The 14620-nt window shown below is 41.0% G+C and overlaps 1 protein-coding gene and 1 non-coding gene across 3 annotated transcripts in view; one reads left to right on the top strand and one right to left on the bottom strand.

The window, feature by feature from the left end:
- Positions 1-1186: 1186 nt before the first annotated feature.
- On the bottom strand, positions 1187-1259 carry Trnak-uuu. The gene has a single exon. It is a non-coding gene; the product is annotated as a tRNA-Lys (tRNA).
- Positions 1260-6263: 5004 nt separating this feature from the next.
- LOC119089236 (interferon-induced very large GTPase 1-like) overlaps positions 6264-14620 on the top strand; it is a 59180-nt gene continuing 50823 nt past the window's right edge. For both annotated transcript variants that reach the window (XM_037211820.1, XM_037211833.1), the window contains exon 1: positions 6264-6427. The gene's annotated coding sequence lies outside the window, so the exon portion shown is untranslated. The remainder of the gene's footprint in view (positions 6428-14620) is intronic.

Genomic DNA, 14620 nt, shown 5'->3' on the forward strand with positions numbered 1-14620 from the left:
CTTCACGTTAAAGATAAGGACACAAAGCATCTAAATATATATATTGAATTTGCTAGAGCTGCTAAAGCCCTAAACAATGCTGGTACAGTCATGAAGATGGAGAATTTTACAGTGAAGAATCATGACATAGAATGATTAATAACTGGATCCACTCCATGAAGAATTGTGTCAAGTGGAGATACAGCAAAACTCTTGGTATTTATTTCTCTTTAGGTTTCAGTTGAAAGATGCAAAGTAAAAAATCTAGAATAGCTGCTTATGAATAGAGAACACCAAGCCCTCTATGAATGTATAAGGTGCCAGGAGGTTCTAAAGTCTGATGATCACACAAAAATATCATTGTGCAAGTTTTGGCAAGCATGAAGAAGCTTTCCTGGGAAATCTCCAATGCCCAATGCCAAGAAACAGTTGCAGCTTGCATGAACATAGGTATGTTGAAACAGCTCAAACAAACAAAAAAGAAGATAGAGAGAGATGGAGATGAGAGAGAGAGAGAGAGAGAGAGAGAGAGAGAGAGAGAGAGAGAGAGAGAGAGAGAGATCTGGGAAAGGGGTAATAGAAGAACTCAAGATTTAGGCATGCAACACCATCATCCAGAGCCATGTCTTTCAATGCTCCCTAGGTATTAGTCTCTTTAAAGAGATCTGGCCTAAGCCAACAAGACTGGTGTTGTATGCCAAATACAAAATCTCAAAATCATGACTATTCAAATTTATCAAATGTGGGCTGGGAGAGGTGGTTAAGGGTTTAGAGCACTTTCTGCTTTTATAGAAGACCTGAGTTTGGTTCCAATACCTATAATTTAGGAGATTCACAGTGGACTATAACTTCAGGTCCAAGGGATGTAGTCAGAAGTTTTCTACAGTCCCACCAACCCCCACAGTCCTGTGGCCTGCTTATAAAATAATCATTCAGACGCTTATATTAATTATAACTGCTTGGCCATTAGCTCAGGCTTATTACTGACTAGCTCTTATACTTAAATTAACCCATAATTCTTATTTATGTTTAGCCACATGAGTTGGTACCTTTTCTCAGTTCTGCCTTGTCATCTTGCTTCCTCCATATCTGGTTGGTGACTCCTGACTCTGTCCTTCCTCTTCCCAGAATTCTCCTAGTCTGCTCACCCTGCTTATACTTCTTGCCTGGCTATTGGCTAATCAGTTATAATTCTGACTACATTTGGCACCCAATGTGGGGCTCAAACCCATGACCATGAGATTAAAAGTCTCATGCTCTACCCACTGAGCTGGTCAGGCTATCTCTTACACTTAAATTAACCCATAATTCTTATCTATGTTTAGCCATGTGGCTTCGTACCTTTTCTCAGTTCTGCCTTGTCATCTTGCTTCCTCTGTGTCTGGCTCGCAGCTCCTAAGTCTATCCTTCCTCTTTCCAGAATTCTCCTTATATGCTTATCCCACCTTTACTTCCTGCCTGGCTACTGGCCAATCAGTGTTTCATTAAACCGGTGTACAAGAACATTATCCCATAGCAAAGGGATATTTTCTGGCTTATGTGGACACACACACACACACACACACACACAAAATTATCAAATATTTGGGTCAAAGAAACAATGTTCTTAGAGACTTGCTGAAACTAAATGAAGCCCATTGCTCATCTTGGTACTTTAAAACATATCAGCCTACGTTCACAATTAACAAAAAAAACACACCTCAAAACTCACCCATGTGTCAGCCATGACAGTGTAAGTACTCAACACCCAGTTAAATGGTCACAGCACTACATTTGGTTACTCTTCTGAGCAGTTTTAAAGCATTTCAAGGACATTCAACTGAAGAAAAATTAATGAGTTTGAACTTGGTGCCAAAATTAGAGTATGAATCCTAGTGCTGCTATGTCCTGGCCTCCTGAATTTTAGCCAAGCAGTTAAAGCTCTCTATGCCTTTGTTTTCTCATCCAAAATGCTGATAGTAACAGTACCTATCTCTTAGGAAAACTGTAAGGACAAAATGAATCACCTACATATAGTTTATAAAACAGCCTCTAAAATATAAAAAGTATTAGCAAATGGTAGCTAGCAGAGGATTGCTACAATTATTATATTTTGAATAAAGTTTGAATTTCTTTCAAAGTGGTAGATGCCTCCACCTAGCATTCATACCTAACATAGTCTCATTCTACTTTGTACTAAGGAAGAGGAAGTACATGATTCTGGGGCTAGACAAGGAAAGGCCTGTAGTATTCATCCTGATATTTTTCACTCCATCTTGAACCTGAGATGAGGTGCAAAATATCCAACTATGTGAGGTCATAATGTTAAGAAGAACCCACAGTAGATCATCTTGAGAAGCCTTGTGGAAGGAAGGAGAGATGCCCTCATCTGAATATTCACATCTATAAAAAATCATCTTAGTTGTGGCCCTAAATATCATGTCATTATTGCTGCCAAAACTGCACATTTATGAAGCAAACAGATGGTTGCTTTCAGTTGTTTTATTACAAAACAACAAATAACTAATCTTTCACTTAACTTTGTGCTTCTTTTTTCTACATATTTTTCTCTATATGTAATTGATGTGGTCTTATTATTTTTGAAGTTTCTATCTCTTTCCCACTTGGAGATCTAACCTACATTCTTTCAAATTTTAAGCTTTCTTAAGTTCTTATTGTTTGTGTGTGTGTGATGTATATATGTGGATGTTCATGCCACAGCACAAATGTGGGTGTCAGGAGACAATTTTCAGAGGTCATAGGTGAATTGAAAAAGAAAGAATTAAAAAGGAAAAGAAACATGACTGGTCCTAGGTATGGTAGAGGATAAAGCTTATTATAGATATGTGGGAGAGCATGGCCAGAGTCAGAGGCATCTGGTAGAATCCAGAGTGTACATGAGCAGACTGAGCTATGCCATGTGAGAAGGAGGGGTGGGGAGAGGGAGAGAGGGGAGCCAGGTACAGCAGCCAGGAGGCCCAAAAGAGTATATGGAAGAAGCAGGTAACCAAAATGGTTGGACTAGATAGGGCTGCCCAGCCCCCTGGGCTGTAGGGTTCAGAATAGGGGCAGGATATGCTAGCTAGGAGAAGCTTATGACAGGTAGGGGCTGAGGTATGCAGGGAGAACATGGAAGCCAGTATCCATTTTGATAAGTTATGTTAAGTAGGCACCTCAGCCACTTGTCCTGGGTTTGAAACCTAACAACAGGACAACTTTGTGAAGTTGGTAATTACCTTCAATGTTTACCTGGGTTCTGAGCAACAGCACTTTCAACACTGACCCCTCTCACCATCCCTAAACCACAGTTTGTCAAGTCCTCTTTTAAGTTTTCCTTGGAGAAAAAAGAACATTCATACAAGTAAACAAAAGAATTAATATATAAATGGATATTATGGTTAGAATAAGGCAACTTATCCCATGTCATCTATACTGTGTAATGTCGCATTCAACAATTAAGTGAATAATTCCCAAAATCTTTGTTCTTGTGTATTAATATTCTTTCTTTCTTATGAAGTTTAAAATGTAGCCAGCATGTTTAGAGATAAAGATCAGATCCAGACCTTTCAGAATCTGTTGTCAACTCCCTGTGTCCAGATGCTAATTCAATTATTATTGTTCTTTCTGCAATGACCCTTACATTTCTATTCTTATCCTGTCTCTCATCTCAGAACTATAGGAAGCTGACAGGTAGTAACTAGTAAACCCGGACTCCTTTGCCCTCTGGAGAGGAGTCACAGTGCCTTTGGTAAAATGAGAAGTATTGGCTGAGTTTTGAAATGGGCAGCTCCACAAGAGGTGTTTCAGGGGCACCAGTAAGCCCCATCCACAGTAGTAATAAAGCACAAGCTCAAATAGATTCACACAAGTTCAGAATGAAGCAATAGATGATAACTGATAATGAGGGTTGTAGAGGGCAGAGATACACTAAGAGAACCAGGAGTGTTTAATCATGCAGGGGTGTCTCCTCAATGGAAGAAATAAATCAAATACCTACATTCCACCCAAAAAGCTGACAGTGAAGGTTGTTAATGACCTGGTGATCTTTTTTTCTATCTGAGGTACAGACCTCATCCTAACTTCCCAGAAGGATTATTCCAGACTCTTCCCTCCCTAGACCATTACCCATCCTTAGGAGAGATGTCACATGTACTTTATGACCTGCTGACCTCTATGTTACCAATCAGAGACCACATTACATTCTAGGTCTTCCAGCTATAAAATCTATCTTCATGGCCACATGTAAATTGTAAAGTCACATGTAGTCACACCTTAAGCTTTATTGTGCACCTGGAATTGGAATGATTATGGGAATTATTGTTGCCTAGAAACCCTTTTCCAAATTCTATTGTGTTTAAAATATGCCTACAATGCAATAGACTACCTGACAAGAGCCTCCCTGAAGTCTGGTCCAGGTTTAGGAAGTCAATCTGCACCAGGTTTTCATTCTTACCTCTATTCAAGGTTTGCTTCCCTGTTTGACACCTGCAGGGAAGCCCTCAGTGGATGCAGGGAATGGTGATAATTTGATTACAATATGAAACTTCTGATGCTATTCCTTGATCATTATATTATACAATAAACTAAACTTATGAAGAATAATCACAAAAGTGTTCTTTCTGGGCAGTGGTGGTGCACGCCTTTAATCCCAGCACCTGGAAGAAAGAGGCAGGTGGATCTCTGTTAATTTGAGGCCAGCCTGGTCTACAGAGGGAGTTCTAGGGCAGCCAAGACCTTGTCTCAGGGGTCAAAAAGTGTTCTTTCAAAAAAAAGTGTTCTTTCTGGTGCATCAAAATTGAATTATTAGATCAGAAAACATGAATTATTACAACAAGACTCTCGTAGCTCTCTACTACATATTAAAGCATATATAAAATGAGCATCTTTAAGAAAAAAGTTGTAATTCTATATTTAATATTGTTAGCCCAATGTAATTATAAAAATGATTCAAGTATATTTATCTACTCAGATTTTTGGTAGGCTTGCGACCTACCATGGGAAATGAATTTTTCAGTTTTTCTCTGTTCCCAACTTCAATGTGCATATTATCAAACTCTCTGAATGTCCTTTGAGTGAAATCTCTTTCCACAACTACAAGTGAGGTCTGATTCAACCCCCTGTGCCTCCTGATGCCAAAGATGAGGTAGGAGAAATATGTAAAGCTCAGCAAAAGCCTTTCTTAACCTAGCCTGTCCTCACATCCATCTTCTGTTTTTTTTCATGCTCTGGTGTAAATAAGTGTTTGTGGATTCATTAACCATCACCAATCCAGTTGGCTTTTCCCATTCACCTTCTTTGCAGGTCTTACATGATATACTCTTCCCCTCACTATGAAATACAGTGTGTACTACTTAAGGCATTAGCCAAAATAAATAAAACATTTAATATAAAAATCCTATATATATATATATAACATTTCATCCACCACATAATATTGAGAGTCTATTAAATGCAGAATATTCGATATTCTAGAACTACCATGAAACAAGTTTGCCTAAAGAAAGCACAGTCTAAAGGGAAAAACAGACACACCCAAGAACAAGTACACAGTAGTCTGATAAGCTGTCTGTTAAGCAAGCTCAGTATGTTTTGGCAGATCAGAAAAATACCCAACCCACTGGGAAACGAGTAGGAGAAGGCTTCCCAGGAAAGGTAGTACTTGGCTGAGTTCCAAGTGAGGAGGAACTGCCAACGTAAAGAAGGGGAAAGAAAAATTCAAAAAAGGAAAAGGGAAGTCCAAAATATGAATTCATTAAAGCAAACCAAAGAACTGAAAGAAGTATCATTCAACAAAAGAGAACCTGTAGTTGATCAGTAGAATGTGAGTGGTGATGGTAGGATGAGCCTCTCCTCAAACTTCTTCTCAGGTACTCTGGTCACAACAATGAGAAAAATAACTGATACACACTGTAAGAAAAACAGAAACTACCACTTGCTGAGTACTCAATAAAGGACAATAACTATCCCAGTCACTTTCATGATGCCTTTACTTAATTCTCAAAACAATTGTAGGAGATAAATATAGTTGTGAAACTGGTTTCAAAAATAAGAACACAGAGATTCTGATAGGTCAAGTCATCTGTCCAATACAATTAACAATGACAATGGATTTAAACATGGATCAGTATGAAGCCAATCCATGTTTTTCCATAGGGAAGATTCTACACTCCAATATTGGATACAATTCAATAGGCAATGAGATACACAAAGTTTTAAACCTGAAATAATGAAATGCCTCTGGCTTTCATTTGGTCCCACCTTCCTGTCAGCAACAGGTAAGTAGGTGTGGACTGACAGAGCTTGTCAGTTGCTATTACCACAGCTCTCATTATTTAGTCTTTTTTTTTTTTAAGTGAACTGTCTTATCTGTTTACAACTGGATCCAGAAAATCAGAAAAATTTCTACCTACAAGACAAACCTTCTCTCCCTGGTCTGACTAAACTGGAAGAAGACCCAGGATTCAAACTGGTGAGAATCCCCATCCCTCAGGACTGACCCCACAGTGAGTTTAGCTTTCCCTTGTCCCATAAGGAGATTAGAACGTACATACCTAAGAAAGGTCAGTGGCCCAAGGCTTCTTTCTTTTCTATAGTATGCAGAAAGTCTTCTTGTCCCTGGTCTCTGCTTTCCTTCTCTGACTCCCTCCTTTTCTCCCTTCTTCTCCATCCTCCCCCAGATTCTCCTCCAACCTCCCCCTTCTGTGTGTACCTCATCTTCATTCTCCATTGCTCTTCTGCCATCTCTCTTCATTTCATTGTCTTACAATTCAACAAGGTCCTACCTTAAACATATGGCTCTGAGTGTTTGTTCTTTGCTCAAACTTCAGAACCATAAGAGAAAGTCATTATTGAATACTCCAAAGCTGAACTGGTAATATGAGTGACATGTAGAGAGCACAGGAGGACCAATATGAATCTGTACTTTGTCACTCTGAACTCAGTGAGGAATAGACAATGTGAGTCCGAGGAAAGATCTCTGGATGGTCTCAAGGACTGAGACAGACACCTGACTGAGGCACTAGTAAGTGTGAAACTGATTAATCACAGTCTGCCTCTAGGTCCTAGATTTTTTATCCTCAAAGTGAAAAGTGGACTAGGTAATTTGTATGGTAATTTATCATTGAAAAGATTATTTGCCTGTAAAATTACTAGAACCTGGGCTCGTTTGTGGTTGTCATTTTTACTAAATTAGGCAAAAGATAAAAAACACTGCTTTTCTCATTGTGTTCAACTGTGCCATTTACCTATACCCATCTTCATCCTAAAATGCTTGTGTGAGTCAAATCCTGTACCTATGTCCTCCTGCGAACACCAAATGCTTTATAACTTCTTGAATTCCCAACACAGAGTACCTGGCCTGTGCAAGCATAAGCATAGTTTAAAATTTTTAAAGATATATTTTCAAATCAGAATAGGTAAATTTGAGTTTAAAACCCTACCCAGACATGAACAGGAACAGATTCCATAGGTGGTAGTACATGGCTATTCTTTTTTTTTTTCTTTTATGATTCTTATTTTATTTAAAAAATATTTTTTTCATTTTACATACCAGCCACATTTCCCCCTCTCTCCCTTTCTCCTATTCCCCCACTTCCCCCATCCCACCCCCCATCCACTCCTTAGAGGGAGTAAGGCCTCCTTTGGGGAGTCACCAAAGTCTGGCATACCAAGTTAAGGCAGGACCAAGCCCCTACCCCCTGCATCAAGGCTGAGCAAGGTATCCCATCATAGGGAATGGACTCCAAAAAGCCAGTTCATGCACTGGGATAAGTTCTGGTCCCACTGCCAGGGGCCCCCCAAACAGATCAATCCACATAATTGTCACACACATTCAGAGGGCCTAGTTTGGTCCCATACAGGTTCCTCAGCTATCAGTCCAGAGTCTGTGAGCTCCCACTAACTTGGATCTGCTGACTCTGTGGTTTTTGCCATCATGATCTTGAGCCCCTCTTGCTCATATCATCCCTACTCCCTCTTCAACTGAACTCCAGGAGCTCAGCCCAGTGCTTGGCTGTGGATCAATGCATCTGTGGCAATTAAGATAGTCACTAATCTGATTATAGGGGAAGGCCAGTTCAGGCACCCTCTCCTGGGAATTTCCCTAGCACCAGGTTTCTCCCTAACCCCTTAATGGCTCCTTCTATCAAGATATCTCTTTCATTGCTCTCCCTCTCCATTCTTTCCCCAACTCAGACATCTTGATCTCTCATGTTCCCCTGTCCCATCTCCTCCCTTCTTTGTGAATGACAAAAACTAGAAGGATAAAATTAAAACTATCAGTTATAGTTTGGCTGGAACCATCACACAGTTGATCATGTTGAAACTTGCAACTATTATCTATATGCTGATGATTCCATATTCTAAATATTCAGTCCATAAAGTCATCTCAAACTCAGGACAATATGGTCAGTTTAATACTAGGGTTTTGTGGTTTTGTGGTTGTTGTTGTCGTTGTTGTTGTTTTCAATGTTGATGTGGAAGATAATTGCATTGGTTATAGAAACAATTTTATGGACAAATTGTACTTCTAATTCTTGTATTTTATATATACATTTGTAAGACTTTTTAATCTATTCACCTAAATACTACATATAAAGTACCTGACAAAACTGCAAAGTATTCATGTTACTCAATATATTAATCTGGAATGCAGTTTATCAAACTGAATTAATCATCTTCCTCCATAACTACCTCCAAACCTGTTCAAACCTGTGCCAATTCTATAGACATTCTTCCACCCAGTAAATAGCTGTGCATAAAGTTAGGAGGCACTTTCAGAGTCTCCTATACTTACATTTCCACAAATAACAATTTCTGCTATATTAAACACTTAAGAAGGCTTTATTTTAATATATTTTTCCTAATCTTTCCTAACACAATCCTTGACCTTTATCATTTCCTGCTTGGACAAAACCACTAGAGATACCAAATGTGTCTGTCTCATTTCTCAACTTCTCCTTCCTGGATCTGTCTGGGTGCTGGATAGTTTTAGGTCAACCTAACATAGGCTAAAGTAGTCTGAGGAGAGTTCCTCAACTAATAAAATGCCTCTATTTCTTTATGTTGTACACATTCTATATATTCTATAATCTTTGCTTCATGTGAGGAGAATCTATGACCAGATAGCATTTTTATGATATGCTATGTTGTCTTTTAAACAAATAAAACAGATTATGCTGGGTACTTTATTTAATCAAGTAAGCTCTTAAAAAATTCATGAAGCATCCATCAGGTTGTTGTGGAGGAAGGTGGTTGATTAAATGTAATTAAGATGGGCTGTAGGCAAGTTTGTAGCACTATTTCTTAATTACTGATTGATGGGAGAATGGCCCAGCCCATGGTGAGTGGAGCCATCTCTGGACTGGTAGTCCTGGGTTCTATAAGAAAGCAGACTGAGCAAGCCATAGGGAGCAAAGCCAGTAAGCAACATCCCCCATGGCCTCTGCATCAGCTCCTGCCTTCAGGTTTCTGCCTTGAGTTCCTGCCATGACTTCCTTCAGTAATGGACTATGATTTGGAAGTGTAAGTCAAATAAACCTTTCCTCTCCAACTTGATTTTGGTCATATTGTTTATTACAAGAATAGAAACCCTAACTAAGTCAGTCTGCTTATTCTCATTTTCTTCTGAAGATCGGCATTTTACTCAATGCTAAAATCCTTCTTTCTGATCCATATGTATTTTCTTCCCAAGTGATCTTACCTGTCTGCTGCCTTTAAGTGCTGCCTTCAGTAGTGACTGAAAGCCCCATACCTTCAAGTACTGAAGACTTCAAACATTATTTCTGAAATGAACTGGTCCATTAAATGATATCTCTACTGTATTAACCTACTTAACATCTCCACTTAGCTTCCACTCCACTAATAGGTATTGCATACTAAATATGATGCCAATCTGCTTGAGTAATAAGCCTTGACCACCACCAATTCTATTTGTTTTGGTCAATATCTTAGAAATTATCTGTGTTTGTTTTTAATCACTATAAAACAAATTATCAAAACTTAAGCCACTTAAAAATTCACATTAGTATTTCACAGCTTCTGTGGGTGAGGAGTTTGTATGTGGATTACCTGGATCATGTGCTCAAGATCTCATAAAGCTGTAATCAGTGTTACTCAGGCTACAATTCTCATCTCAAGTTCAGGGTTATTGTCCAAGCTCATTTATACTCTTAGAAGAATTCAATTTCTTGCATCTATAGGGTTGAGTTGTCTTACTGGGTTTTAGCTTGAGATCACTCTCAGCTTCTGCACATTGCCTCCAGTTTCTGGACACAAAGCCAATATAGGCAGTTTGCCTCATGCTCTCCTCTACATGATGGGAAATGCACCTGCTGCTGCTGCTGCTTAAATTTTTAAGGGCTTACCTGATTAAATAAAGCACCCAGTAAAATCAACTTTGTGATAAAAGACAACATCACATATCATAAAAATGTCATCTGATCATATATATAGATTCTTCTCATGGTGAAGTAAGAATTATAGAAGATATAAAATGTATACAGCAGGGAGAATCTTAGATGGCATCCTACATAGCTTTTTGTCAACTTGACACAAGCTAGGGTCATCTGGGAAGAGAGTATTTCAATTGAGAAAATGCCTCCATCATGCGGCGCGCTCCTCAGTCAGCGAGGAAGAACGACCACCATGCGAGGATTCTTCTCAGAACACACTTTATTGGAGCACCTCTCTTGGTTAAGGGAGAGCGGGAGGTGAGGGGCCCCGAGGACTAAACTGCAGCTGCTTATATAGGGAATCAGGCAAACGTGCCGTACTGTGATTGGGTCCCGCCAGAATGCTAGCACAGGGAGCCACGGGATAGGCTGAGGACATATGGCCAATTACCATACTCGTGCATCATAGCCAAATATGGAGTTATTTACAGCTAGGCTACCAGGAAGCCAGCGCCATCTTTGAATATCGGCTCCCTACATCTCCCCCCTCTCTATTAATTAAGCAGCAGGAGAGAGTATAGGTCTGATTTCTGCAACACAAGTATTTCATCCGATCAGGTCCCCACCTCATGATGTGTTGACCAATCGAGGATGAGTTAACTGTGCATAATTGCCTGCATACCTTCCTGAGTGCAATGGACCAACCAGTCCCTGGGGTGCAAAGGCTATGCATGTAACAATTGTCCACATACCTTCCCGTGTGCAATGGACTAACCAGTCCCAGGGGTGCAAAGGCTATGTGAACCCATATGCAGTCAGACTTGCTCTCCTTGAAGGAAGGAAAATGTCCTACACTTCAAGTGCAGTGCACGAGCCTGGCATCCTGTGCTCAATACAAGTAATATGTGAAAGCTGTCCACATACCTTCCCGAGTGCAATGGACTAACCAGTCCCAGGGGTGCAAAGGCTATGCGTGCAACAATTGTCCACACACCTTCCCGAGTGCAATGGACTAACCAGTCCTGGGGGTGCAAAGGCTGTGTGGATATTAGGTATTCTTTAAGGCAGAAAGCCAGATTTGGGGGGAGGAGCCACACTCCAAAGTGGCTAATGCTTGAGTGATAATGACCTTGTCCTTTTTTGTATGTGCTCGCAAACGGCAGACCAACCATAGACAAAACACGCATCCTCCAAGGCAGCATGCCAAAAATATACCCTACCCCCACCCATTCTAAACAGGGAAAAGGTAGAAGCAATCCAGGAGGACAGTCCCTCTGCCATGCTGAGGTCCACTCGTGTGGAGTTGATGGTCACCACCGCCACTCTCAGTTTCTCCAAGGTCTCTTCAAATTCTCCGGACCAATTTCCTATAAGATAACTGGACAACTGTTTAGACAAATTCGCTGCTCAGGAACCATTCTGGAACTGCACACTAGTGACAGACACACAAACCAGGCATTCTCCACTCACAGCCCAATTGGACCAGCTGCCAAAGGATGTCAACTTGTTCTTGTACCAAGTCAATGCACTGGTTAAGCACCATAAGGCCACCTTTCAACTGTGCATTTAGGGAAGTAGAGGTATGAAGGATGGTTTGGAGCCATTAACTCCTTCCACCTGAAGAGGCTGAAATGGCCAAGCCTGCATCTCTGGAGACAGGGACCAGCTGCAGCAGTTTGAACCTCCACTGCAAAGGTGATGCCTAGCACAAGGATTCCCCATAACCTCTCTGAGAATGATTAGAATTCTCCCTTGTGCAGCTCGTGTGGCCGCAAGGACTGCTGCCGCTAGGCCAGCATTACTTAGCGGTCCCCCAATTTCTCAGCAGGCTTTTAGCCAAGCTTCTAATCCCTTTCCTTTCCACAGGGTAATAGCTCTATGACATTCTTTTGTGCTTTGCTCATATACTAATTGTTGAACCAGAGGCATAGCTGTTTCTACATCAGCAAATATCTTTCCTGCTGCCTCCATCATTCTAGCTACGAAATCTGAAAAAGGTTCATTCGGGCCCTGAATGATCTTAGTCAAATTCCCTGATACTTCTCCTTTATTTGGTAATGATTTCCAACCTTTAGAATAAATCTCATTTATTTGTTGATAAACTTTAATAGGATATGCCGTCTGATTTACGGTCCATTGTCCTTGACCCAGTAGCATGTCAGCCGTCCATTGTGGTCGATTATTCTGGAGGTTGATTCTAGCTTGTACCTGGGCTCTATCTGTAACTATAGACTTGAAATCCAGATACTGTCCTGTAGTTAAACATGCTCTGGCTATTTCGAACCAATCTGTTGGTGTCATAGCCTGAGTAGTGAGCCTAGTCAATAATGTTAAGGTATAACTGGCTGTTACTCCGTAGACTCGAGCAGCCTCTACCAGATCTTTTAATTGTTTATAAGGCACAGGTTCATGATATCTGTTTGTTTGCGGATCTTCAAAGACTGGAAACGCGGACGCTAGCCGTGCCCAGGTGTCTCTCCTGATAAAATGACAACCTCCACCTGTTTGTGGATACGAAGGTGTTGCCGGGGGTGGATGTGGTCCCGAAGGTGCCGTTGGTTCCACATTCACCCCAGCAGAAACATTGTAAGGAGGAGGTCGCCACCGCCACCCATATTTCTCTTCCTCATATTCAGCGGTGGCTTTCTCTAAATTTTCCTCCTCATCTGAATCTAATTCATTGTCTAATACTGGATATAAAGGGTTCCCTTTCTTTTCTGAATTTTTTTCCTTTTCTGGCTTATTTTCTTTAATTTCCTTTTCCTTATTATTTTCTTTCTTCTTTTTAGGCCTACTTAAGTTCTCCTCTTTAGAGTCTGACTCTGATAGACTATCCTGGTGCTTAATTAATGCCTTGCGTCCCTCTCTCATGATTTCCACATTACGTCCTTCCTTAAGACATGCATGTACCATAAGAATGAACACAAGAGCAAACACAAACGGATTAATCCCAGTAATCAGCATACCTGGAGAACTTACCGACGTCACCGTTCCTGGAGAACTTACCGACGTCACCGCTCCGTGTGTTGAGTTCTGAATCCTCTTCGACCCCTCACCTGGTGTCCGAAGTTTCCTTCCCGGGTTTCGGCACCAGTTGGTGTCCGAAGTTTCCGTCCCGGGTTTCGGCACCAGTTGGTGTCTGAAGTGTCCTTCCCGGGTTTCTGCACCAGTTGGTGTCCGAAGTGTCCTTCCCGGGTTTCTGCACCAGTTGGTGTCCAAAGTTTCCTTCCCGGGTTTCGGCACCAGTTGTGGCGCGCTCCTCGGTCAGCGAGGAAGAACGACCACCATGCGAGGATTCTTCTCAGAACACACTTTATTGGAGCACCTCTTGGTTAAGGGAGAGCGGGAGGTGAGGGGCCCCGAGGACTAAACTGCAGCTGCTTATATAGGGAATCAGGCAAACGTGCCGTACTGTGATTGGGTCCCGCCAGAATGCTAGCACGGGGAGCCACGGGATAGGCTGAGGACATAAGGCCAATTACCATACTCGTGCATCATAGCCAAATATGGAGTTGTTTACAGTTAGGCTACCAGGAAGCCAGCGCCATTTTTGAATAGCGGCTCCCTACACCATCATACTGGCCCATAGGCAAGACTGTGAGGCATTTTCTTGATTAATGGTTGATGTGGGAGGGCCCAGAGCACTGAGAGTTGTACCACTCCTAGGCAGTTGGTCCTAGGTGGTATAAGGAAACAGGCTGAGCAAAATGTGAAGAGCAGGTAATGTTCCCCCATGGCCTGTGTTCTAAGTCCTACTTCCAGGCTCCGGGTTTGAGTTACTTCCCTGACTTCCCTTCATAATGGGCTGAAAGCTTAAGATAAAATAAACTCTTTCCTTGCCAAATTGATTCTGGTCATGATGTTTACTAAAGCAATAGAAAGAAAACAGGACAACATCTTACAGTCATGCCCACTATTTCACCCTAGACTTTTCACCTTAAATTCCATACCCAAACGATCAGTTCCACTTTTCTATAACTATACATAAAACCTGAATTCAACCATTGCTTATCTTCCTAGCTAAAACTCAGTCTATTCATCCCATTGCTTATCTTATTCCTGGATAAAACTCAGTCTAATTCATATCCTCTTTAGAGCACTACAACAATCTCTTATCAGTGTTATTCTCATGTGTAAAGTGTCCTAATTGCTTCCCATTGTACATGAAACAGAACCAAAAATCCATATCATGACCTTAAAAGATGCTATATGAATCAAGACTCTCTGACTTTCATCTTCCTAATCCTGTTTTTCAATTTTCCTTAGATTCC

This window comes from Peromyscus leucopus, chromosome 1 (assembly GCF_004664715.2).
Source record: "Peromyscus leucopus breed LL Stock chromosome 1, UCI_PerLeu_2.1, whole genome shotgun sequence".
NCBI classification, from domain to species: Eukaryota; Metazoa; Chordata; class Mammalia; order Rodentia; family Cricetidae; genus Peromyscus; species Peromyscus leucopus.